Below are 27,144 nucleotides of genomic sequence, written 5' to 3' on the forward strand. Positions count from 1 at the left end.
ATATATATATATATATATATATAATTTTTCTCCCTTCTGTGAAAACATGAAACTTTCCTCCCTCTCCTACATACAGAGGCATCCCCAGAGCAATGCTCCCATCCACAGGCACTCCGTAAACCTCCTGCTCACAGGCGGAAAACTGGAAAAACAAAGACAAAGGTCCTGCTGCCCCTTCACTGTATCAGTTACAGGCTGGGAATTCAGCAAATGGAAAACAGCGAGGGGGAACATGGGCTGGGTACAGCGGTCGGTGGTGAGAAATCTCCTTGTGGGTACACCTATGGAAAAGTTATCTAAATATGAAAATTGTTTTAACAATTGAAGAACACCTAGGGGAAAAAAAAAAAAAAAAAAAAAAAAGAGGAAACAAAAGGGTGTCACACACAACCTTATCTCCTGGATATCACTCACTGATCCAACATCATGCAGAGAGAGAGAATTCACCTCAAAAGCAAACCACGATGCTGAAACGGTCAGCGTATCGCCCCGATTCCCAGCTCACCATCAGCTAACGAAACACAGCAACATCTGATTTGACTGGGGTTTTGTGCATTTTTCTTCTTCTGCGGTAGCATCGCAGCAACAAGGATGGTTTAAGACCGGCATAGTTTGTAGTCATAGGTAATTAGGGGTTTTTTTATGTCAGAAGCTGGGAGCCAGAAGACCTCTTAACGAGTCATCTTCAGGTCCAAAGAGGAAGGAGAAGACTTGAAATAGTACAAGGCTGGAAAGCCGGAATCCTGGGATGGTTTGGGCTGGAAGGGACCTTGAAGATCATCTAGTTACCAAGTCCCTGTCACAGGTCCTTGGTCCACTGGAGAGGGTAGTGAGCTTAGCCTTGTTGTCAGTGATGGGGAGAATCCTCTGGGAATTAAAAGTTTTGGTGGACACTTGCAGAAGACACTTCTGGGATGTGAAGGAAGGCCGCGAGGCATCTGTGTGTTAGCAAAGTATTTTGGGAGGCAGAGGTGGGGTGTGCGAGGCTGATAGCTCAGGCAAACAGCAGGAAGGCCACAGTGACGGACCATGGTGGGAGAAGAGCCACCCTCCAGCTCCCAGCGGCTCCGCAGCCAGAGGAGATGACTGCAGACCAACCTCTTGGAGACACCGACCAGGATAACGCCTCCATTGCCTTCGCTCTTGTAAGCGAGGTTTGGCTGTTACCCCTGACATCTCCCTAGCATCTCCCAAAAGATCAAACGATCAGAGAGAAAACCAAGCTTCCACATCAGGCTGAAACATCTGCTCATGATTTGTTCCTGCAGTTCCTCCTAACCCTGAATAACACACCAAGTCTTTTTCTTTTCTTACTGCCTCAGCAATGTTCCTGAATTTCCTTCCATGTCCTCTCGTTCTCCTTCTCTCTGTAAATCTCCAAACACTAAAACTTCCCCTTGGATTTTTTTTTTTTTTTTGCGCCGTTTCAGTTTTTGACAAACAGAACTAAAGCTGCTCAGACCCGTGTGAATAACACACAACAACAAGGAAGAGTCAACTCCTGTCTTCCACCCTCGTCTCATCGAAAAAGTAATGAAAAGCAGCACACGACCTCCCTTATTTTTAGCTCTGCAGGTACGGTTTCCAGGAAGACTTATGCACCGTGACACCCCAAAGGGCCTGCAGGGCACTTATCTCAGAACTTATTATTTCACTTCAAATGTCTTGGATGAGGAGAAGTACATATGAAAAGCAGGTCCTTTTTTCCCCCCTCTGAGGCAGCATTTAAGCAGACAGACAGCACAGCTGAGGTCACAAAAAAAAGCAAGAGAGATGTTACCATTCAAGTCACCCTTTCAGATTCAGACAACTAAAATACAGGCCTCCTTAAAGACGCTAATTAATTTCAAACATAATGAAGCGTTATCTCCTTATAGCATTTCAGCAATTTCCTTCACTGGTAGGGAAGATTTAACGATAATGGAACTCTTGAACCGTTTCATGCCGTCACATTTGTTTGTAATGCACATACCCTGGAAATAGTTTACAAATCCAGCTCTTAGTTTTGAAAAAGATCTTTTTACGGCAGCTCTCTGCACCAGTGGTTTGATATCAGATCTGCAGCTGGCTCAAGACTGGCTATTGCACTCCTGGAATAGAGGAAAAAAAAATACATATTTGACTTCAGAAGCAGAAAGCCTGTCAGGCTCTCTCGGGGACTACTTAGTCTCCTGACTAACTTTCTAATCATTTAAGGACAAGTATAAATGTTCATGAACGATGAGATTACTTACTGTCTCCCCCAAGATTCTTACTGTGCATCACAAACATAAAAGTAACAGGATAAAAGTGCCACAGAAATTCAATTCTTCAGCAAGAAGCTGAGAAGAACCACTCAAGAAGATGGAAGATGGACACTGTAGGGTCCCCAGAGCTGCAAGATTGTTATAGAGAGATCTTGAGGACTGGCTGCTGGCCCATCGGATCCACATCCTTAGATGCTTAATTAGGGTGCTTCGTTTTGTGGCCTGGTTTTAGGCAGGCCTGACCATACACCGTCAAAGCCAGGCCTGCTTTGAGAAGCAGCACTGAACACTGAAAAAAAAAAAAAAACAAAAAAAACCAAACCACCCTGCTACTTCCCTGTACAAACGTAAGGTTGTGCATTGATAGGAAGGAAGTGAGAAAATAATTAAGGAATATAATGGAAACTACACAACAGCTGTTTGGAGAATCACGATGCCATGTGGAGCTCTCCTACATTTCAGGAATGGTTTTTAATTACTTCACTCAAGCCACGGTTAATTGTGCATTTCACACATGTGCCTTTAAACATTTGGGCCATTATTACATTTTCATGAGGTTCAACCCTGACTTAAATTCACACAGACATATTCCAAACCCAGGCAGCACCACAGATGCAATAAGCCAGATGCTGAGTAAAGCCAAAGGTAAGTGAAAAAGATAACATCGTTAAAAGCTTACGTAACGCTTTATTTACGGACCTTATTCTCAAAATATTTTTAATTACCAGACATAAAACGATATAAAAAAAAAACTTATCGCTGCTGTGGCACAGCGCTGTTTGCTCTGACACTGGTCTTCACACAGCGAAAAGTGCGTCCTTGAGTTTTTAGAGAAAAAAACAAGTGAGTAGTCCTACAGAAGTCAAGAGCCATTTGCTCCTAGAAGCTCATAAAGACTCACACCTGATTATGTGGGGGTTTTGGTCAGTTGGTTTACTGGTTTGGGTTTTGGGGGTTTGGGTTGGTTTGTTTTGTTTTGTTTTTTCCCTTTTTTGTTTTATTTTTAGTAACATGGAAAGCTGACATTTCTGAAATAAGCCTCCAAAATTTACAGCACACCTTTAAGGAGAAGAGGTGACGTTATCTGGCCTTACAGGAGAGAAATCTGAATACAAAAGAACAAAATTTACCTGAGCACAGGACTACAGGATTATCCCGTGATAAGCCAAGCTATACTGATCCTAAACCCACCTGTGGACAAATAAGTCCTGAAAGCAATAAAGCCCTGCCCCAGTGATGCCCAAATATAAATCTGTGAGGAATCGGAAACAATCTCCTCACACTCAAAGAAGCTGCGTCACTGTCCCAGTGATTTCTCCCATCCCCAAACATGACCGCCATAGAGGGATTTATTGCAAGCCCATTTCTCAGTCTTTGTTTCTCTGTCTATCTGTTTAGACCTGCGGAAAGCTCACTGAGCATTTTTGCCTGCAATCATTGCTAACACCCACCCGGTGCTGCCCCTGCCATCAAGCAGCATTTACAAGGGCAAGATGGAGAAGAAAAAGGTCGTCAAAACCCCTCAGGAGACTCCTCTCGTGTGCGGAGTTAAGCCGCGTAGTGGGTTTGGGGAAAGCTTTGGGGAAAGATCTGCACTTCTGCTGGGATCGGAGCTAATTTCTCAAAGAGAATATCCTGGACATGGGGAACGTAGGGGATAGGGACTGAGCATGGGAGAGAGTACAAATGGAAATCCTAGGGAGCAAGAAAAAGATGGAGAAAAGAGGAAAACTTGGAAAAAAATGAAGGATATAAGAGGTGTGATTGATTGGAAGAGGGAAAAGGAATGGAAACAGGTGAAGAGAAAGCAGCAGGTGATGCAGCTTTAAGAATAAGTAATTATATATATAATCATGTATGTTTATCTATTCTGTATCATGATACAGTGCATCTATTGATACAAGAGCCATGCATACCCACACGAATATAAAAGTAGTTGCAGGCCATCGCTCTTGGTAAAATGCCAGTGTGGCTATGGGGCTGAATTACAATACCTACACCTTGCTGGATTAAAAAAAAAAAAACGAAAAAGAAAAAAAAACAATCTTCTGCTTCCTGTGTTCAGCATTAAGGTAATCTTCTGATCTCCAGAGAGCAAAGCATCCCGTGTATTCTTACTTGCATGCCAGAACTCAGGAAGCAGCTTAATCTCTCAAATAATCCTACCAGGAGCAGTGCCCAAGCCTGAGGGAGATGCCGAAGTGCTGAACATGAGATTGCTCCACTCCACTGCGAGGCAAAATCTGGGCTGCCCAAATTGCCCTTCTGTTGATCCGAGGCTGCACGGTGAAGAGGTCTAAAACACCTCACTCCACCTCCCATGAGACTGAGCACAAATTTTCAGCCTCGTATTTCCTACAGTATCTTCTCATTTAGGCATTTCTTTCAAATTGCTTTCAAAATATAAAAAATAAATAATAAAAAAAAGATGATCCTAGATTTTGAGCTATTTTTATATCAACTAGAGTATTTTACGCAACTACCTGGATATGAAATATCTCAAGACAGTGCAATGCTGATGTGTTTCTCTATTGTGCTGCTCCTCTCTTTTTTTCCCCTTACAGCTTGGCTTTGTCCACTATGCCAGGTAATTTCTTTCTCACTGGGTACACTGGAGCCAACTGTTAGCATCACTTCCAAATGTAAATGTCTCCAGAAAAGCCAGCTCTGCCAAGCAGGAAAACAGAAAATTTTGAGCTCGTAACCTGTCTCCAACCAGAAACTACCACTGAGCAGAGCTCCCTGCAAACCAGGATGTAATTTCAGCTGCGCTTCGCTGAGGAAAGAGGGGAGGAAAAAAACGTGGAAAGGAGATTGAACTAAGGCAAAACTGAGGACAACATTCTCGCTTTCTTCTCCCAGATCTTAAGACTGTTGTATCTGGCACAGACTACCAGCTGCCTTTAATTGTTTTGTACTGCACACTAAGCCAGACTGGTCTTACACCTGCAATTACTTGAAAGACTTAAGAACCACACAAAGATCATCAAATACGGGGGACTTCAGGGCGTCCTCTAAATCTGTACTCGGACACAAGGAGCTGCAGCAATGAGAGTTTTAACACCACCACGCCCTAAGCCGAAGGAAGACTTTGTTCTACTGCTCTAGGGAAAACAACTTGATCCTAGTGCAGATTTCCACACACACACACCCCACACACAGGAATACCGCAGACGTGGCACCGCTCTGCCACCCCAGCGCTGAGTGCCTTTTAAATGGGGAAAATGCGAAAGCTACAGCTTCACTGCTCTTAATTCTCTTTTCTCACAAGGCAACTCAAATGATCAGCTACCCAAAACCTAACAGCTTCATGCTTTCCAAGGGGCTCGAATTCACACAACACTTATTTTTTTTGACATATTGCTTTATTTTCTGGCATGCAGTATGCGTGTTTTCATCTGCTTTAATTGCTTATTTCTGTCTCCTAATTTAATTTGTACTACTATCCAAGTTGGTTTTTTAAAAAAAAAAAAACAAAAAACTCATGTTTTGTGTTCATGCAGCTTTGGAAACTCATTTGGCATGGATATATGCTTTGTTTCTTCATGCTGATATCTTCTTTGTAGCAGTTATTCCAATAGAGTCTCTCAGCGGGACACATTCCAAAATATAATGTAAGTGCTTCCAAGTTGGGTGGCAGGATATGTATTAGGATGGAAGGAGGCCAAGCAGGTAGATGGAAATAAGGGGACTACAGAGCTCCAGTCCTCTCCTTCCCGCTGAAGTGTGGGTAAACCATCGAATCATAGAGTGGTCGAGGTTGGAGACACCTGTAGAGATCACGCGGTCCAACGTCACTGCTCCAAGCACACCAGCTAGATCAGGCTGCCCCAAGGAACAGTCAGGTTTTGACTCCACAACCTCTGGGCAACCCGTTTGGCAAGAACGTGGAAGGTTTCTGGTCTTCCCACCCCAGAGTCCACATGTTCTTGACCTCCAGGCTCACGGCTCCCGAACAGAAGCTGAACTACCTGTGTTTACGATGCACCATAAGGACACAACCACCTACACAACTGCCCTTCTGAGGCCACGCTCTAACACCACTCAGCAACTTCTGTATTCGTGAGAAGGTCTGCAAAGCCTTGGAGGAAACCGAGGAACAAACTTTACCAGCTGATATTTTCCTGAGTGGAAACGCTTTTTCTGGAAGGTTTTCCTCGGTGACAGAACAAACACAATCACCTCTATTTACCTGCTGATCCTCTTTTTGCTTTGGCCTGTCATCCAAATACAATATGCCAAAGATTAGGGGGGTTTTCCACTTTCATTTTTATTCTTTCACTCACTTCTATCCTGAAAATGCATCCTGCCTCACAGAGCCCAGCTCAGATTCAACTTACGCTTACGCTGAAACACCAGCCATGCGCTGCTGAGGCATTTGGTCTGTACTACACTGTATTTGCCACCTTAAAGCCCTCACATGACTAGTAAAGCAGCCTCAAACCCAGAGAATTACAGTGCTCCTGCCATTTGCAGTCATCTGGTCCTTTATGATGCCCTCAGACATGAGGAAGGGGCAGACAGAAGAGGCGCTGAGTCTCTCTTGAGGATTCTGGGTGGGTAGAAGGTGGTGAGGAACTCTTCGCTAGGATTACTCAGAGGTCGCTGCATCAGTCGTACATTTTTCAGTCAGTTTAAATATGAAAAGTTAACGTCCACGTTCTGGTTCAGCATTTCCAGCTCAGGCCTGTACCATCTAGGTGATGTCCATGTAAGATGCAGCAGGAACACGTTGAGGCACAGCTCTCAGGGTGCTGTTCCCCAGGGAACGGTACGCATCAGCATGAAAACAGACTGTGGCAAAAGAAGATGACCCACTGCCTGGCTAAAACGCCTGCCAGCTGTGGAGAACAGGTTGCTGGTCTATCTGCTCTAGCACAAGCCATTTACAGGAACCACCGTTTGCTACAGGTTTAAGCCCACCTAAGAGTCTCCAGCAAAAAAATTTTAGTGCTCAGTCCAGGCAGTTTGTTGCAATACTACAATTAACCCCAAGCTCATCAAAGAGTCTGTGAATCTCCAAAACTGTAAGACAGACAGAAAAGGCAGGTGATCAGAGGTGCAGAGTACACGGAAAGCAGGCTCCTCTGAAAACCGATTTCTTCATTTTCACCCTCCTCGGGAGAAAAAAAGACAAGCATAGTGGGGGAAGTGCAAGGATTGCACGTGTTCTGCATAGAAGATAAGAGTCATACCGTGTAAAAAAACCACATTCAGCTATACAGGGAACTCAGGACCTGTCATTAGCTCCAGAGACTTCATAGCTGCTGCAATTACCATTCCAAGCTCGCTCACCACAGCTCTCAGCTTCTTCAGAGGTCTTGAGAAAAGTAGCTACAAGCTCCAGCTCATCTTACTTAGAACGTTTAAAAAAAAAAAAAAAAAAACCAACAAAAAAAAAAACAACACACACAACACCATACCAAACATAGAAACCTCTACAAAGCAACAAAACCTTTGGCCATCTCAAGTGACGTGCATGAATAGCCAAGACATGATCTGGCACGCCAAATTGCCCTCTGTCCTTCCTCTGCCGAGTTGCCAGCATGCGTGTGTGTATAATGATATTTTCTCTACGCTGTTCCTAGCACAGCCCCCTCAGCACTTTCTCAAAGCAAAATGTTACAGACCACAGCCTTTCCTCTGTGAGAAAAATCTCGACGGGCAAAAGTGGGAACAAAAAGGCTGGGGTTGACCTTTCGGTTCATTTTTATCTCCATGGGCACACCAGATATCTTGTATTCATTTAAACAGAGCTCCAATAAGCAAAGCACTATGTAAAAATGAGACCACCTCCCATGAGGCTTTATTAGTACGCCCCCAAAGCCTCCAGGTGACTTAAGCTGAAGTGACCTCCACTGCAAATAAAGCAGGAGCCCTGAGAGTGTTCGGAACGGTGTTGTCAAAGAGAAGCAGCAGCCTGGAAACTGCTGCAAGCAAACGAACAGCACAGCAGGGAGCAATCGGCGCTTTAGGAAAAATATCTGCGATGCCTTCTGGTTAGTTAATCACACACCTTGAGGTAGTGCCAGTGGGCTGGCAGCCAACACCCCGCCCTGCTGCACCCTCGCGATGCTTTTGGGGAGATCGTGCCCAGGGCTGGCTCAACCGGGGAGAGGCAAGGACGCCGGTCGGGCACTCGGCACCACCACCCACCATCCTGACATGGATGCAAAGCAGAAAAAGGTTATAGCTACTTTCTGGTGTAGAAGCAAGCAGGTGATTACCTGCCTGTTGCTACGGCCAAGAGATAACACACATGAGGTAAAACCCCCCTCTTGGCCCACCTCCTCCTGGCTTTAACATCCTACTCCCAGGGACAGGAGAATGAGAGTAATTTAGGGGCTAATTCAAGCTGAGGAGCAGGCAGGGATGGAGTAGGCTGTGTAAAAGGCACAAACAAGCAAATCTACCCTACAGCAGAGATTAAAGCCAACGCCAGATGATGCTATTTTGAACCTAATGGACTCTGAGCTGTATATTAGCAGTGGGTAACCAGGAGGTACAGATGTACCTCTTGGAGGTCAGGTTGTCATGAACTGACTTGCATGGGAGGCCGTGGAAATGGAGTCTTATTTTTCTCTAGCAAGGTAAACCCGTTCCTCCCAGGAATAAGCCAGTTCTCATTAAAAAAAAAAAAATATCTGCATCCTCTTTCTCTGTTATATATGTTTCATTTCATGCACATGGAATATTACAGTTTTCCAGAGAAAGACTCGGGTGTAAAACCTACACACACACACTGATAAATGGGAGCCCAGATGAGATTTCCAGCTAAACAGAAACTCAGGGTATATAACAGGGACAAAATTATTATTTACATTCAAACATACAAACAGGAGCAGAGCATCCCTTTCTGGGGGAAAAGAAATGCCGACACCAGTTCTCAGGCTGGGTGGCTTCTGGATGGAAACCTTGGAGCTGGAGAGAGCAGATATGTACATTCACACTGGGGCACACCACGCATGACAAGACAAAGCCAAGTGTAAGTACCCTAATATAAAGGCAGGAGGAATAAAATATCTTGGAACTTCACTGCCCTGGTCTCCAACTCTTACTACCACAGGTATCTCCAACACGTAGCCCTTCCTGTGAACTATCCACCTTTAAAGTACAGAGCTGTTTTTCACCCCACCGCTACTACTAAAAAATTGTTCTGGAGCCTCACTATCCTCACGGTTATAATTCTCCTTCCTAATTGGAGTCTCAGATGTCTTCTTGCTTTGTTTTATATTGATTTGTTCTTGTGCAATTGCTGTTCTCTGGCTTAAATACCTAAATAAGTAAGCACTTTTGCCTTTTCTGCTGAGCTTACTGGATCCCCTCTCAACTTGCAATTAGCTCAGTTAAAGAAGCCAAACCCACAGGACAGAAAGGCTTTCCAGCTCACGGCTCTTCCCAGTCATCTTTCTCTCCCACCACAAGCTCAGCTCCCTTTTGGCATCAAGCAAAGGCAGATGTTAGCTGAAACGTGCAGGTGGAAGATCAGATAAATTTAGTGGAAGACCTGATACACCTCACTGTAGGCGAACCTGCCGTTGGCTAAAACACATTCAACATGCTCAACGTTTTCCCAGTACAGGTAGGCTTGGTGTATTCAGGCTGGAGAACGAGGTGGAAGACTCGTTAGGAATGCTGTAGGTCAGTAAGAAATAGTTAATTAATAGAAAGTGATCTGCAGGGCCTAGGACTTGATCCAGTCGCCCAAGATGCAGAAATATGACTAGCCAGTATCAGTGCAGGGAAGTGACTGGGAAGTGACTGCTATTCCAGTGTTTTGTGATGCATGTGCATCAAAACATATCAAAGGAAAGGCTGGGTGTGCACAGAGATGCATGGCCTTCTACAAGAAGCCTTGTGGGAATGGCTACGCCCTCACCGTGAGATAAGCTGACCTACTGAGATGCAGTGGGGCACATCCAGCTCAAACTGTGCCATGAGTCTACACCCCTTGGTACCCACGTGGGGGTCAGGCAGCAAATGGTGATCACCACCTCCTCGGGCAGCACATCGCACACCAGGGTCAAAAAGGGTGAGGGGTTCTACCTTGGATCTAGGAGTAGGAATATGGTCTTACTTTGTGTTTGTGCCAGAGACTACCCTTAGTCAAATCAGATTAGGTGTTGGAATGGGCTGCCCAGGGCAGGGTCAGGCTGGCTCTGAGGAAGGATTTCTGTGCAGAAGGGGCTGTTGGGCGTTGGAATGGGCTGCCCAGGGCAGGGGGGAGTCCCCGGGATCCCTGGAGGGGTTGAAGAGTCGGGCTGAGCCAGCGCTGAGGGATCTGGGGGAGTTGGGAACGGTCAGGGGGAGGGTCATGGTTGGGCTGGAGGAGCTGCAAGGGATTTTTCCAACCCCAATGATTCTGGGTTTCTGTAAATATATGCAGGTCAACTGGGTGCAGATAAAAAACCAAAAGTAGCACGAGCCTTGTTCTCACATTGTGTGTGCCACTGCTGAGTGGTGAACCTTCACAGCCACATGGGCTTGGCTGACACCATCGTGCAGTTTGATTAGCCCAAGCATTTTTTTCATAACCCATTAAATTAAAAAAATGAACAAGACACACACTTGGGGAGAAAAGAAGGAAGACTGGACCCAATTTTCTACCAGTCTATAAGTTGTCACACAACACCGGGCGGCCATGAGGCATCTGTCACCCAGACTGCATGCCCACCCCGGCACGAGCTGCCTGCACGCAGCAAGGCAGCTCTCTACATTTCAACCGCCCCAGCAAACAGTTGCGACTGCCATCTCCCTTCGGAAAGGCTGCCAGCAGGTGTATGATAACGAGAGGTATCTGTGATGATCACACTGTTTCCCACACTGGCAAACTTTAATAATGACTGATAAGCTTTTCATTGAGTGTGTCCTTTTTCACGCTGTTAGGGGCTTCAACAAATTTATACATTAGCACATACATTAGCTTGCTGCACAGAAAGACAAGAGACTTCAACAAGCACAGAAAGCCCTAGCCCTGCTATGAATAACAAATATATAGTTTCATCTTCCCCTCCAGTCTGTTTGCAATGCGAGACTATAGCCCTGTTCACTTTTCAGAGGACAAGGATGTAAGTGACAGTGTCACCTCCAATCCTCCACAGACCTCAGCCTTGAATGCCAAATCCTCCCACAGCTTCAACTTCCCAAGTGTCACAACAGTCGCATCTAGGTTGCTGTCCTTCATGTCACCAAGTGGCTATTTTCCAGAAAGCAAAAAAAAAGCATATTTTAAGGAGAAACAACACTCCAAGACTGAGATTTCTGCCTCTGATGAAGAAATACCCTTTCTGTGACTGTAAGGAAGCGGCGCGGAATGAGATTCACACCGAATATTACAGATACGCTACGTTGCTCTGTTGTTTCCTCCAGAGTAGTATCTAATTTAGAGAGGAGCAATGAAAGGGCACCGCTGTTTTTACTGAGGAAAAAAAAAAAACACAAATTCAGAGATTTCTGCAGGCATCTGGGCTATTGTGCTGCAATCAGGACCGCAGAACAGCAGCTTTCATTGAAAAAATTGATTGCAGAGACGGCATGACTACGTAAATGAAGGCCTTCCCACCCGCAGCCTTGCAGCCAAATGCTGACAAACAGAAGGAGGGATCCACATCACCTCACTTAGCACCCGGCTCTGGGGGTCAACCGCCACGGACATCACCACTTGAAGAGCGATGACTGCTGCTCCTCACGCATAACTGGCACTACCAGGTCAGCTCTGTCAGCCTCCCCTCTGCAGCCCCCTTCTAGTGCTGTATTTTTGGGTGATCGCACCCTCACGATGTTTATCTCACCTCCAGGTCCATCCTCTGTGACAGCACATCCCCCACCACCAAGCACCCAACCTGCTGCTGTCCTCAGCCAAGTCCTTCCCTCACGCCCTATCTGCCTTTCCTAGCAAAGAATAAAGACCACGGAGGGTGGATGGAGAGAGACAGCAGCTCACTAAGAGTCTTAGCTCAAGTTTAACTTTTCTTTAGATCCCCCAGCATATAATGCCTCTGCTAACCCAGCTTAATCGTGTTTTAGGGCAAGCTTGAATTATTTCTTTTCTTTCCCATAGATATGTCACCGCAATGAATGATGGATAACATGGCATCTGACAGTGATGGCACTGCTGTAGGGATAACAGAGGCTGCAGATTGACAAACAAATCCCACAGAGAAGCTGGATAACCTTGGCCACCCCTCAGTTCCTGGGCAGGAATTCACATTCAGCTGCACTCTCATACTGTCACTCCTAAAAAAACCCCAAACCTCCACCGTGTCTCATTATTTTAAGAATTTCCTCTCTTTTTTCTTAACATGGTCTAAATTGATCACCCAACCTTCTTTTCATCCCCAAATCTGACTCATCTCAAGACCTACATCAACACCATCTATGAGGATGAGGCTGCCCAGAGGTCCCAACCGCTTCTTTGGAGACCCAGATGCTGCTGGGCTGAGGTCTTCCCACCATCTTCTTCCACTCCGATCACCTGTCGTGACTTTGGAAGCGACAACACGGCCGCAACTTGCTCATCATATGGGACATGGGGTGGAGGGCGCTGTCAGTTCGTCTCATGTGAGTCAAGGTCTGGATCCCTGGGCACCCCAGAAAGTCCTCCTGGCTCTGAGCCTGTCTGGGATTGCTCACCAGAAGCCGGCATCTGGATCTTGAAGGTGACGACTCTCAGCTGAAGCACACCAACAGCACCTTGATCTCAATTCAGCAATCATAATCCCTGGGTCTTGAATTTGCCAGAACTCAGACAAAATTCCTGGAGGCAGACAGAGGACCCAGATACCTGACAGTTCCTTTTTTTAAAAGGCACCGACAAGTTGCTAGATTTAAAAACTGACCTACTTTAGTGGCTGTTTCATATTGAATTTTTTCGCTTCAGGACACCAGCTATTCTTCTTCTGCTTCTTCCTCCAAAAAGCGTTTTTGCACTTTGAAATAAATATAAATATAAAAAATAGACATGCCACTCCAATTATGGCAGTTTTCCTGCCAGGTTAAGTGCAAGCCATCAAATATTTTTGTGAAATATAGACCAGAGAAGTACCAGAAAGATATACATAAATGGTTTCCTCTGTCATGTCTCTCGTTTCACACATTTACATGTTAAATATCCACGTACCTTTGTGACAGGCAGCGCTCCTATGCACAGTTTAAAAGACTAGATATCCCTGAGCACTTACACCAACCTGGCAATCACAAGCTACTCAAAGGCACAAATACTCGAAGAAGTAACAGCGATATTGCTTCATCTGTCAGAGCATCAGGTAACCCGCTGACCAGAAGTTAGTACCGTTTCCTCAACACCGCTGCTTCACCAGCTACCAGGATCACACCCCTAACTGGGCCGTGGTGGGAAGGACTGGTTATCCCCCCCTCTGTTAATGACACTGGCTAAGGATGAGCCAAGCTACTGACAGCAGAAATCGTGTCTGTGGTAAAAAGAGGCATTATACATCTCTAATCACTGCAAATAAATATATTTTCCTTAAATTGAAAGCTAACTTCTACTGAAATGGCCTACATGCATTTGTGCAATAAAACAGAAACTGGAAGAATCATTACAAATATTTCTCCCAGAAACTTACGCTCAGTCTAGCACTAGCTGAATTTGAATCTCTTGCCTACGCAGGCACCCAGATTGCAAGCATTTGTTTAAACTTGTGCCACCACCATGTTTTACAGCCCCAAAAGAAATCTTTTTTTCCCTGTAGATCAGAAGACCTCAGTCCAACACAGGACTGACTTTACTGCTAAACAAAACGTCGTAATAGGCGGCCTCTCTACAGCCTTTAAATGAGCCTTAAAATGTTTATAATATGATTAATAATATAATCGCTAGTCTTGCTGGATTTTCGCCTAAACCACGCTCTCTTGGTTTCTACACCGAAGAGAAACTGCATCCCAGTGCTCCCATAACAACGACTTCACAGAAACCCAGAATCATCTCAGTTGGAAAAGCCCCTGCAGCTCCTCCAGCCCAACCATGACCCTCCCCCTGACCGTTCCCAACTCCCCCAGATCCCTCAGCGCTGGCTCAGCCCGACTCTTCAACCCCTCCAGGGATCCCGGGGACTCCCCCCTGCCCTGGGCAGCCCATTCCAACGCCCAACAGCCCCTTCTGCACAGAAATCCTTCCTCAGAGCCAGCCTGACCCTGCCCTGGGCAGCCCATTCCAACACCCAACAACCCAACTCCACGTGCAGTGGAAACTACTCAAGCAGTTTGTTCTGTTCAATCAATTCCTTCCCAAGAAGAACACAGTCCAGCCCAGTTTCCTGCTTCGATCCAAAGCACAATGCTTCAAAGAGTATCAGCATATTGTTCCCGTAGGCAGCTGCACTTTTAAACACATCAACCTGTGGAAACACCTTCCTGACTCTTACTCCTCTTGAATACACCGGATGAAAGTCTTCAGATTTTTTTTTTTTTTTTTTTTCCCCAGCAGCAAGAGAGGGGTTTTGGCTAAACCCTTGTGTCTGCGACAAGCAGCAAAACAATTTGGTGTGCTATTATGAAGGACGATACGGCTTAATTAAAACTGAAAAGGAGATCAATTGCATTGATATTTGAAGAAGTGTTTCCTTTAGAGATATGACCGCACATTTCTATTAACAAAGCTTATCTAAGAAGTTGCGGACCTCCTTCAAAACAAATTCAGCCACAGGTAGCCCTGCTGAGCTTGTCTGAAGCTGTACACCTGCATTTCACTGCTTTCTTGGAAACGCAATAGCCAGGCTCGTGAGAGCAAGGCGGCATTATACGGCTGTGCAGGGAAGGCAGCTGAAGGGCTCTTTCATTATGGGAGGAAAAAAAAACCCACAAAAATATGACACTGTTCGACCAGGCACTCAGATAATCCAGTGATGGGCACTGTTGGAATACCAGCAGCACACGGCTACAGGTGAAAGCACACAAATTCAACAGGAGTCGAGGAAGGGATGACAAGCAGTGGTGTGTGGGGCTTTTTTCAGATTTATTTTTTCTCATTATGAGCTGCGGGTAACGGTCAGCCCGAGGCGACGGGGTGCAGGAGCACACTCTGTGTGTCTGCAGGAGGAGACAGCTGGCCCTGCGTTCAAAGGCAGCGCCGCACACCATCCTGCTTTAAAGTTTATCAAAGCATTACTCAGATCATCAATTACAATTTCATTTTGAGAGGGAAAAACGACGCTAACAAAAAAATGAGGAACGAGAGCAACAAGAGAGAGAAGGGAGAGGAGGAACAAATAGATTTGTAATGGTCTTCCAGAGACGTTAATTAGCGAATGGATGCTCTTGCAGGTAAGTAGCAGATATATTGCAGTTTTCATAGTGTTTCAAGTGCAGAAGTGTTAGTGAGCTGATATATAATTATTCTTTAGGTCCAGGTACTTGAAGTCTTGGTGGAAACAGTAATTAAAAGTAGAAAAGTATCTGGAACATGTAATTAGACAAATTTGAGATGGGCAGAGTGTGGACACTGGGCAGGCAAACTGTGTGCAGATACCTCCACCGCTCCACCAGCCTCCGGTGTGTGTTACCCCCACGGGAAGCCCACGGCTTCGCTGAGCTCTTGGTGGAATGTCTCGTAGAGACTTTAAGGCACAGACCATTTTCATCATCATTTCTTCAGCTGTGTTAATCCTCAGTTAGAAACACAACCAGAATAGAAGCTCAGAAAGAGCTGGAGATGTCAAAAACAAGGGCTAGGAAGAGGTGGCCGATGGATAGAGTACAGTAATGCTAAAAGCTTCCAAGAAGCAGCCCACCGTATCAGGCCCCCAGTCTGTCCCTTTCGGCACTCAGTTGATGATTTATTCACCTGAACGGGGGGTCAGCAGGCCCCAAGCTGGGCTGGAGACACTCCGAGACATCTCAAGCTCCAACACAACCAGTCATCATTCGTAAGGAGCTGTCAACAGGTGAGCTGATCTGTCACAGCAAACAACTTCTTCTGGGCTTGGCCAGGACTTGTTAAGCCACAGCAACGTGGTCACAAGGCTTATTTTATAATGCTAGCCTGAGGCGTGCTTACAGACTGAATTAATATCTGAGCTTTGCTCGGTCTTTCCTCAGATTCATCCCACAGAAGTGAACAAAAATATTTGTTTTAAGATATCTTTTCTTATTCCAAAACAAGCCTGTTACAAGCATTACATGCGGAGCATTATGCAAGAACTAGGTTTTCCTGGCCACTCTGGACGACTATCACAATAATCTTCAATTACATTCCCGTATGCTGCTCTTCCACAAGCCCTCACTCTCATTCAGCAAGTGAGAACTTACTCAGGATTTCTCCCCTCACGCAGCTGGTATTTCCACTCCATGCCCACATTTTCCACTACGCAGAGATATTCATATCCTTGTGGTTTGTTGGGTTTTTTTTTTTTCTCCTTAAGATGGTCTCACTGTAGTTGATTAAAGCTGAAATTTTAAAGGTGCATAAAGGTGCGCATACTTAACTAGCTGTGTCCAAGTGACTATTTGTGCACTGAAATAAAAAAAAAAAAGATAGGACAATTAAGTGCTGCTGAAAAATCTCTTCTGTGCCTACGTGAATCCCCTTTGCACTGAAATCCAGAAATTCATGGTTTGCAATACCCGATTCATAGAAACCTGAATCTTCATGCCTTCGCTCTGGAAAAACACGCAGAGGAGTGTGAGGATGTCTCCACAGGGCTACAAAACCCAGTCCCCTGAGCAAGTGACTGCCTGGCTGCTCAAGACAATGCTCTGTGTCTGATCAGCTACTCCTCATCCTCTGACGTCTCCCGACTTCTTCTGGGGGCATCCCACCCTACTTTTCACTCCTCTGCGCATTGAACTTTTACGACGCTTGTTCTCTCTGGCTTTGATTTAGGAAAAGCTCCTTTAAGTCTCCACTAATCACGCATTTAGATTTTTCAGGCGCTCCTAACTTGGTCAAATACGAGCATCTTTTACAGGAAAAGCATATGCCTCCATTAACTATCAAGGCATTGCTCTACAGTACGAAGGTGCCAGAGCTGCCTCGGGGAAATGGCTCTAAGCCTATCTTTTAAGATGAGCAAAACAACGTAATTTTCCTTACTCTCATTTTGTCAAATGGCTGAAACATATTAGCTGAAATATTCCTGAAAACCCAAGTCCTACGAGGACTCCCTAAAGGGAAAATTGAAGCCTGAAGAGTTGAAAATGCCACTCAGTTATATGCTATCAAAACTCAGATGTTATAATGGGATCTATCAAGCAAACTCAACCATCTGGGCCATCATAAACCAGTCAAGCAATCGGTCTGGAGATGAGTCCTCTGGACCAGCGCAGTGCAGTTTCAGTGGAAGTCTGAGAGCCAAAAAATCAGAGATCTCAGCTGGATCAGTGTATATTACAGCATTTAATTCACCTGGTAGATGTCCTCATTAAATCTGAACTGGTGTTTTTCCTGAATACACATAAAGATAAAATGTAAGGTCACCTGTGTGTTTTTTGTATCCATCTGCCACATAAGCAGTCACAATATATTAAATTTAATACGGCAGCCACGGGCTTTTTTCCCCAGAAGTGTCCTTGATCTACAGGTAATGCCTTCCTGAAAGCCCATATCTGGGTCTTAACAAACAGTACACTCCAGCATATTGACTATATATCAGACTTCCAGCAGCTCTGCTAAGCCCAGATGATGCACTTCATCCTCTTTATGATGCCCGCTCAGGTGGCTCCCAAGCACACTCACACCAACCCCAGCACAACCTTGTACATCGTACGGGCACAGGCATTCGGGTTTCTGTGCTTCCACCGTCTCCAGCTGCCACAGGCTTTACATTCACAGGGTAGATACAAAAATAGACATTTTTATCCAAAAAAATGGGTAGGACCTGCCTTCTGGAAGCACATGGGAATAAGAATCCACCTCAAAAGCTCCCAGCAGGGCAAGACAGAGCTGGCATTTTCCCATCCTTGGGGGCTTCATTCCTTTTGCATGGGGGAGACCCACACGCCCCGGGTGTCACCTGGTTTCGGTGCCTGCACACAAAACTTACGGTGTCCACACCTCCTACGGACCTAGAGCACTCAATCCACACCTGATTTAAAGGCTTAAATAGGTTTTTTTCCTCTCCATCAGCTCTATAAAAAGCATAAACTCCAGTCTTAGACACAAAAATCTCTCACAAATATGGTATCTAAAGCACTCTATCTGTATTTTGTTTTTAAAAATAGTGATAGAGAAGCTGCCCAGAGTCTGGGCTAAGAAGGGGCACTGCAGGGAGAGCTTCAGCAACACCAGCAAATGCCTCGCTCTTCCCTTGGGAAAATAGTTTATCTGTAACTATAGATTCAGTAGTCACTTTGCATCTTGATCACCTCAACTATTTGGGTAGAGAAATGACCCAACTTTCAAATAAATTCATCGGATCCAAGAAGCACGGGGCTACTGTTCTCAAAGTCCTCACGGTATTTATGACCCTTTTTTTTTTTTTTTTTCCCCCCTGGAGAATGTGCCCACTCTGTACACGCCAACAAAAATCTTTCTACATGACTAATTTTCAAGTTGAACTGCCTTGATAAATAGACTGACTCACTGCAGAATTTAACTATGCATTAGGTCCTATTAGTGAATTAGGCCCTTTTGTTTTGCTCCAGAGTGCTGTCAAGAGCTGTAACAGCTTTCCTGATTAATGAAGAAGGGAGAAAAAGTTATTTCAAAGACAAGGGCAGATTGGAATTTTCTTTTTTTTTTTTTTTTTTTTTTTTTTTTTTTTTTTGTAACTTTAGGAAGATGGAGTAATCCATCAGTAAGAGCAGCAGAAGATGCCACAGGCTTTGGCCTTGGCCTGATCCACACTGCGGATGCAGAACAGACACCTCTGCTATTTCCTCTCTCATCCACCCCAATCCTTGAGTTTTAGCTCATGTTACATGAGCTCTGGCACAGGATCCCTGGTGGCTTCTGACCAGTGATTTGTGCCTCCCCTAGCCCCTGAGCCTGCCTGTACGTACCACAGGATATACCGTGGTGAAGACAGCAATCTTGTGAAGTGACTGAAAGTGGTTTGTTGGTGTTATGTGAATGACCCAGCTCTGCTTATCTTGGAGTTGTTATCTCCCAAAGATACACCAAAATATCTTTTACCACATTTTTGCCTTGCAATACCCCATGGTTTCTCCTATCTGATTGCACACCCACACCGTAACACCGATCACCTTATAGCACATATTTTTCAGTGGAGACCGTTACAAATTAAAAGCATATTTTAGTGATAGCATTGATCTTCAGGGCTCTCTGTTGAAGGAACTCCATTAGCTAGGTCAATGGCTTCTTTGGTTTCCTTTATTTTTAGCATTTCCCCCGCTGATCTGATACTGACTGGATGAAGCTCATGCATCTGGGACTTTTCTTTGAGAAAGGAAGGGATTTTGAAACCCAGTCTTAAAACAAACCCCAGAATATGACTGTATTGTGCAGCGTTTACCTCCTCAGGCATCCATATCTCCTCCCTCCATGGCAACGTGCTGGAGAAGTAATGGGATGAAACTCAAAACCATGACATGTGGCCAAAGCTAAACTGGTTTGCCTGGGGAGCTCCTGTATGAGACCCAAACCCCCACTCAAAAGGGACTAAATCCATTCTGAACAAGGAAGGCCCGCACCCCAAGAGAAGATGATGGAGTTTCCTCTCCTGTTCAAACATGTGCAGTAGAAATAACGGACAAGGTAACAAAAGTGCAAAAAGGAACAAAAAAAAGTCACCAAGAGTGTGTCAACACTACAGGCCTCTTCTCTCGGGATTTACTTTGCTGCATTTGCTCCTGTTCGTTAACAACCTGCTTGTGAGATATTGCCAGGGACGCTGCTCTTCACAACAGATTTCACTTCCGAGATTGAAGGGGGATGCAGCAGGAACACCAGTAATGTGACAAAGTACCAGAGACCTTCAGCCACGTCACGTGCAGGTTTCCACACCTGAGCAGTACTTGGGCTTTTTGGCCTTATGAGACCAACTGAGTGCATCTTTCCAGAGCCTGCGGTTGAGATGGTTGGGCATCACACCTCTGAAAAAATCTCAGCATAACCTTATCTACGGCCAGTTCTGTCCACTTGCACATTTAGCAATTCAGCCTTTTGCCTAAATTGCCTTTTTCCCTGCCACATATTCCCACAGCAACGTATTTATGGACACCAGACAGATCTTCCATGCCTAATCATCACAGGCTCCAATTCTGAAATCTTTCAACTCCCACTTTGCACATCCTAAAGGTCGACAGAGAATCAAAGCCTTCATAACAGTCTGCCAATGAATCTTATTAAAAAAAAAAAAATCACTAAAAAGTCAAAAAATATGTCCATATTTTCATTCTCCTGCTTCAGGAGGAACAGCATCTTTTCTTTTTTTTCCCCTGTATAGTCTGCCGCCTATCCACATTCTGCCAGTCTATTGTGTTAAATCCAACCTGTGTCTTTTCATTCATGCTTAAAGTGCCAGGCACAATTCTGGTGCTACATAAATAATAAATAACAACAGCATGCCGTCAAATAAGGCAGTTTAAGAAATGCAGCTGACAGGTTTTTCTCCCTTGACATTTTTACTATGAATTTCTTCACCTCTGTCATTTGAATTAACAGCACTGCAAACTACATAACTGTAATTACTCTTTAGTTTCTATTAAGATATAAGTCTGATGCTTCACCACGATAATACCTGAGAGAGAGGGGGAGGTAAGGCAGGAAAACGAGAGGGAAGGCTTTCAGAGTCAGAGCGATTTCTTGTAGGTGGCTCTAACGGTGACAAACAAATAGAAACAGCAGAGTAATGAGTCAGAAAAAGGAATTCAATTTCTTAGTCCTGCAATAGGAAGGTATGTGATAAGTAGAAGGGAAAAGACGACAAACAGGATATCGTTATGCCCCGAGGATGTGGTTACAGACAGGCAGCTTGGGACCTTCCAGTCCTAAAACTTCCAAGCAGTCAGGGAAGGGACTGCATCTCTGGGTCCACCTTCAGCACAGCTCCCCAGTGATAACATCTACCTTCTGTAAACCTCTTCTGACCCCGATCACAAAATTGCAAACGCATTTCAATACCTCACTCCAAACACTGGTAAAAACCATCCTCTCACCAACCACCACAGTAATTCATTAGAGATCCCAGACTGCCCAGAAACCCTCTGACCAGACAGAATTATTGCCAACAGCACATCTGAGTTGTCTGGAAGCACGCCACGGGAAGGAGCGGGTATAAAAGGAGAGTCCTGTGCGTTTACACGCACAGTGTTCATTTATTCTGTTTTATCTGAAACAAAGGTAAAATCCTCATTTGGTTTAACACAATGAAGAGCCATTACACTGGAGATCTGTCACTGCAGAGCAGGATAGTGCTGGGCATGAGAAATGGTGCTGTAGTCCTCAGCTTGGAGAGATGAGCAAAAAGACAGTCCATCAACCTGTCCAGCACGAGTAAAGTCAGCCATTAAGGCTGAATAAACTGAAGCCAAAGCAATGCTCAGCTGAAGATGATGAAGGAATCATTCGGGCTGCAGTGCTTCAGGAGACCCATGTATTTGTGTGTGTTATCTGGAATTATTCCTACGTACCTGTCAACCCGCTGGTTTCAGTGAAGTTACTCCTGAGTTACATCAAGAATGGAAAGCGGCCTTTCTGCTTTCAGGATTTGACCTGAAACCATCTATTTTTTGACCTACATCATTTTCAAACCTCCAGTTTTTCAGATTCCCATTTGCCATCATTGTCTTCAAGTAGACAAAGATCATTTTGACTTCTAGCACTGTTCTGACCAAGGAAAAGATTTAAGGGGGATAACAGTAATCCACCTGCACCACAAAAGCATCAGAGTCATCCCTGGCAGAGACTTGCTGGAAAGTTCCCAGTCTCCCACAACGCACCCAGCTCCTACTGTCAGTACAATTACTTACACCCCGAGATGTCCCATCATAAGACAAACATGGACTTTGTGACCTCTGACAAATTCCACCTCACTCAGATGCTGGCTCCTTGAGTATGATCTTCATTCTCTTCATGACCGGGAACATCTTTTGAGATTATTTTGAAACCAGAAATAGAATTCAAACCTTGCCTGATGGTCAAGTGGAGAACAAGCAAACACCCACCACATTATCTCACCCACCGTGATTGTGGATGACTCCCAGGAAATAGCGCACAACTTCTTGTGAAAATATGGCATTTTCACCCACACGTGTTATTGTCCCGTGATGAGGTGCATATCTGTTTATTCCACACCTCCTTAGATCAACAGGTAAACCTCCAGCTAAGAATAACTCAAGTCAAAACAACCAGTAAGACAATCACCAGTATCTTACAAAACTGCTGGCCAAAGCTGCCTATCACCTTTTTTTTTTTTTTATATCGGCTTTTTAGCAGCAAGTCTTCCTTCACATCCTCCAGTTTCAGTGCCCCATGTTGCGCTCGCAAGTGGGTTTTTTGCAGATGTTTTCTCCACTGTGTCAGACCGTGTTTGCTGCTTGCCACAACTCCTGTTGCGGGTCTCTGCAAGACTTCTGGGTACCCCAGGGTATTATCGCAATAAGTGCCTTAGCGTTAAGTGCCACACACCATGTTCCCAGCACGGATTAGCCCTGTCCCCCTCGCATGCGGCTGCCCAGGCGGGTTATGTAGGACACATTTTAGTGGAAAATATAGATGTTATTTCTGAGAGGTCCTTGGTCACCTTTGGACTCTGATGTCAGTTTGCAGCAGAAGTTAAAGATGGCAAGAGATGCTAAAAAAAAAAAAAAAAATATCTGTGTAGGACTTATCCCACTTAATTTTAGCCAGCCTAAATGCGGGGTCTAACCCAACTAGGTGCCTATTCCTATAACCAGCATAGAAACAGGAGCAACGCCAGGAGATGAATCATTAAATTAAATGCCAGGGGATTAAACAGGATCACCCCGCTGTTAGGGTCAGGCTCCAAAGAGAAATGAGATGGCAGCACATGCCAAAGGAACAACGGGCAGAACGAATCCAACCTGGCAGCTCTCTCCAAAAGCCTCCCCTTGTCTTTTGTTTAGGACAAATGTGGCAAAATGGCTCTTCCCTTACTGATGGGCAAATTTTCTACGAGCTTGACTTTGCTATTAAGGACCCAATCCTTCCATGGTGCTTTATCTTGAAGAAAGAGTAACTTTGGCCCAGTACTCATACCTGAAGCTCATCTCCAGTTAACAAGGTGTACAATAACCAATGAATAAATGAAGCAGCAATTGATCCCACCCTTTCCAAGTTCCCAAATATCCAAATAGCTGTTTCTTTCCCTGCGTTGGCGCATACAAACCAAATGATGCGTTTTCTGTAACTGAAAACTTTTGTGAAGGCTTTACTCTTCAGTCCTGGGCATGTACCTAGCCTAGCTGGAGACAGTGGAAATCTTACTGGGAAAAAAACAAAACAAAACACCACACCACAGGGTAAGACTCAAGGGAGGTATGAGCCCAGCTAAAGAGAATGAAAGTACCTAACTACAGCAACAAGAACAAAACAGAGGAAAAATAAAACATGGGCTGCAGAATAACCACAACTGGCCCCTTCCCTTCATCCCAGGTTACACCCATGAGATAGAGAGGACAAAAATGCCGATTTGGTCACTCCATGCCAACCAGGGTTTCCTCACAGTCAAGTATCTACATGGTTTTTGACCCCGTAAGTATAGTACCAAGGGGCTGGTACAGGGCTCTGCGCTGAGATTCCAACTATTTCTTGTTTAGACCCCTCACATCCCGGCCTTTATACCGCCATGTTCTGAATCCCTTCAAGAGTCTTTTTGGCTTGCCATGGAGAAACTGCTTGCATTTTCCTTCTCAGGCACCTACACACTCCTTTCTAATCATCTAGTGACCTTGCAGATCCAGGGAGAAAACCATCCCTTCTACAACCTCCTTCCACAGGTCAGGGACACGTTCCCTGTTTTGCTTCTCTAATTTATGCAATCCCAACAGATCTGACTGTCCGCCACGACCACGTCTTAGGTCACTAAGCATGAAACAGAAGTGTTAGCATCAACCCTCGTTTTTCATCATCTTCTAAGCATATGAACCCGCTCTGCCTCCAGCAGAGCAGCACTCAATTATTCTCTGCAAAAAAAAAAAAAAGGAAATAATTTGTCTACAGATATTTTTTTCCTTCTTCCACTGCTGCTTCTTGTAGCTGTTTTTATGTCCCTGTGGGTTACTCACCTCTTTCCTTTGATGCAAAGGTATATCATGTAATATTAAGTGTTCTGAGGTTAAGTTCAAGGTGCCTGCACCAGAATGTTTCAGATCTATTTATCTCCATCTGTACTCGTATGTGATGTTCCGGGAACAGAAAAAGAACCCATGGGTGGAGTTCAGTAATATGTCCTTCTGCTGCTTGGTTTTCCTTGGATCCATTAAAATTTGTTCCCCTGAAGCACAAATCGCTCATTCCTTAAAGATCTTAGTATCACTTACTAAAAGCTGTTATCTGTTTACCTAGCATCACCTGCAATGAAGCTTTTAACAAGTGTTTTCTTCCCTTCTTTTTTTCCCCCCATTTTTCTCCTAGTAGATATTGGATGCTTTATGATATTTTTCATTTATTTATTTTAAAGCTTGGATGTACTTTTTATACTCCCATCTTTTCAGAATAAATTGACTTCTGAGTCCGAGAGCTGCACATTACACTGAGGGATTCATGGATGTCTTTTGCCAAAACGGTTTTCATTTAGATTTCAATGCGATCTCATCTATCTTCCACTGAAGATTCGCTTTCTTCTGGCTCATCACATTGAGCATCTGAAGATATAATACCAACGGTGTGCCAAGAGAACTGCAGTCCCCTGGATAATCCAGTTACTCAAGCTGGAGCCAGTACCTTATCAGCTGTGCTGGGAGTGATCAACATCCTCAAAGACGACTACAAAACTGTCCCCTTTGATCCAGCTTCCCAAATTCATTAGATGCCCGAGCAGACCGTAAGATAGTCTGATCCATTTTTGTGGGGAAACTTTTACAGGTGCTGCCATTTACAGGTGGAAACACGTGGGATGCAAAGCAAGAAGCTCCCTGGGGCACAAGCCCTCCACCCGGGTATGGCTTCAAGATGTGATGCTGCTTCTAGCAGTGCTGTGAAGGCAGCAAGGCCCTGATCCAACTCCTGCTGAAGTGCCAGACGCAAGGGGACCGGAACGGCGCATTGAAATCTGTGTGATTGCAAACAAGTCCGCTCTCCGATTTTAACAGCAATCTTGTTTCTACTTCAGTAGAACACTCCAAGAACACCTCTGCCAGTAGGAGCTTCACACCCTTAGCACTTCCACAAGCTCTTCTAACCTCCTCTACACAGCTGCTCACACCATTTCTCCAGACTGCAGCTTTTCTCCCATCAACAACTTCCACCCCAGGTACCACCTGCCCCCAGAGAGCTGTTACACTACACTCATTGCCAACGCATTGGACCAGTAAGAAGGAAGAACGATGGGTGTCTAGGAATGAAGTAGAGAGGAATGAGTCAACCAGGAAAAAAAAAAAAAAGCCCCTTTGGTCGAGAACATCTTCCTGCAAGGGGACAAAACACTCAATTCCACTAATCATTAGCACATTGATCCATCTATCATCCAACTAAGTGAACAGAAGAGGTCTGAGATCCTGGTGGAACATGAACAGCTCCCACCTGGTTCACCGATAAATGGGTATTCCTCATTTCTTCACTTGCAATTACGAGCAAACCCAAGCTCGCAAGCCCTGCTGCCAAGCAGACTGTCCCTACTGCAGGCCAGGAAATCCCAAAACAACCTAGTGCCCTGGACACGGCGTGAAGAACAGGATGTAAAATCCTCTTCAGAGTACACTGGAAAAAGGAACCATCCTCTTCCTCCCAAACACCCTTGGTCCCCCTCTGAACAGCCTTTTCTGCTCTTGCCTCGTATCTCGCTGAGCAAAGAGTTAACTCTGCGCTCAGACAGACTCTCCTTTGTACTCACCAGTAACATTATCACCGTGCAGCGTGTATTCATACCAGACACAGCCAACAAAGGTCTTCATCTGGGGACTGTGTGTGAAATGAAAGATCATGTTCTTTGAATAGTGCTTTGTGACACAAACAAATGGAAGACAAGGCAAGCAAACGCGCAGCCCTGACTTTCTGCACCAGTGCTGGGTTAGGATGCCATTGCTCCTGGCAATTCCCACCTCCTAGCAGGCAGGCAGGCTTGTCTGGCAGGCAGGGATGCTGCTAACACAGCACCAGCATCTACTGCCTGTTCCCATCAACAGTCACCAAATCTGACACTGAGAGCAGTAGCTGAGGCGCTGGGAGTTTCCTCGTGCATGGCACACAACGCTCCCCCTCCGTGCCTTTGCCAAGGCACTGTTAATCCTGGAGACTCAAGGAGACTTCTTGGTGGCGAGGACTAGTTGAGGACCTATAATATCCTCTCCAGTGCACCAACAGAGACATTCGGACAGTTCTTGCTTTACATAGACCATTCTCTGTACAATTCCACTGGATACTTGGATGTTTCTCTTTGTCTAAGGACCCACCAAAACTTTCTACCAAAAAAAACCCCAACTTCAGGTCAGCCTTCCTGCATTCCCATCCCCACCCTGGGGTAGACAAACCCATGGAGACAGCTGCAGAAAGCCTCACACCCTTACGGAAGAGCTCACACCATGGTGGTTTTGGAACCCGTTTTACATCTTCCTTACGCAGATGCAGCACTATTAATCACAAAAGCAGCACTGTTGCTTCCTACAAGCGCCACACTATCGATTTTACTGATGTTCGTGGGATTTACTGTGATAGAAGCAAGAACAAGAGTTGTTTTCTTTGGGCAGAAAGAAATTTACTTTGCCCTCCAAAATATTTAGGAGCTTTCTGTGACATTATTTTGGATATCGCTATTTAATGTTTCTCCTTCATGTCATCTTTTTTTTTTTTTTTTTGGATCTT

The 27,144-nt window shown here is 45.0% G+C and overlaps 1 protein-coding gene and 1 long non-coding RNA gene across 2 annotated transcripts in view; one reads left to right on the forward strand and one right to left on the reverse strand.

Moving 5' to 3' along the window:
* MDGA2 (MAM domain containing glycosylphosphatidylinositol anchor 2) overlaps positions 1–27,144 on the reverse strand; it is a 384,757-nt gene that overhangs the window by 284,979 nt on the left and 72,634 nt on the right. The window lies entirely within an intron of this gene.
* Positions 3,029–10,620, forward strand: LOC113480540. Its single transcript, XR_003398484.1, has 3 exons — positions 3,029–3,039; positions 10,467–10,472; positions 10,517–10,620. It is a non-coding gene; the product is annotated as an uncharacterized LOC113480540 (long non-coding RNA).

Source organism: Athene cunicularia, assembly GCF_003259725.1.
Source record: "Athene cunicularia isolate RWA chromosome 5 unlocalized genomic scaffold, athCun1 chr5_part1, whole genome shotgun sequence".
Taxonomy (NCBI): Eukaryota; Metazoa; Chordata; class Aves; order Strigiformes; family Strigidae; genus Athene; species Athene cunicularia.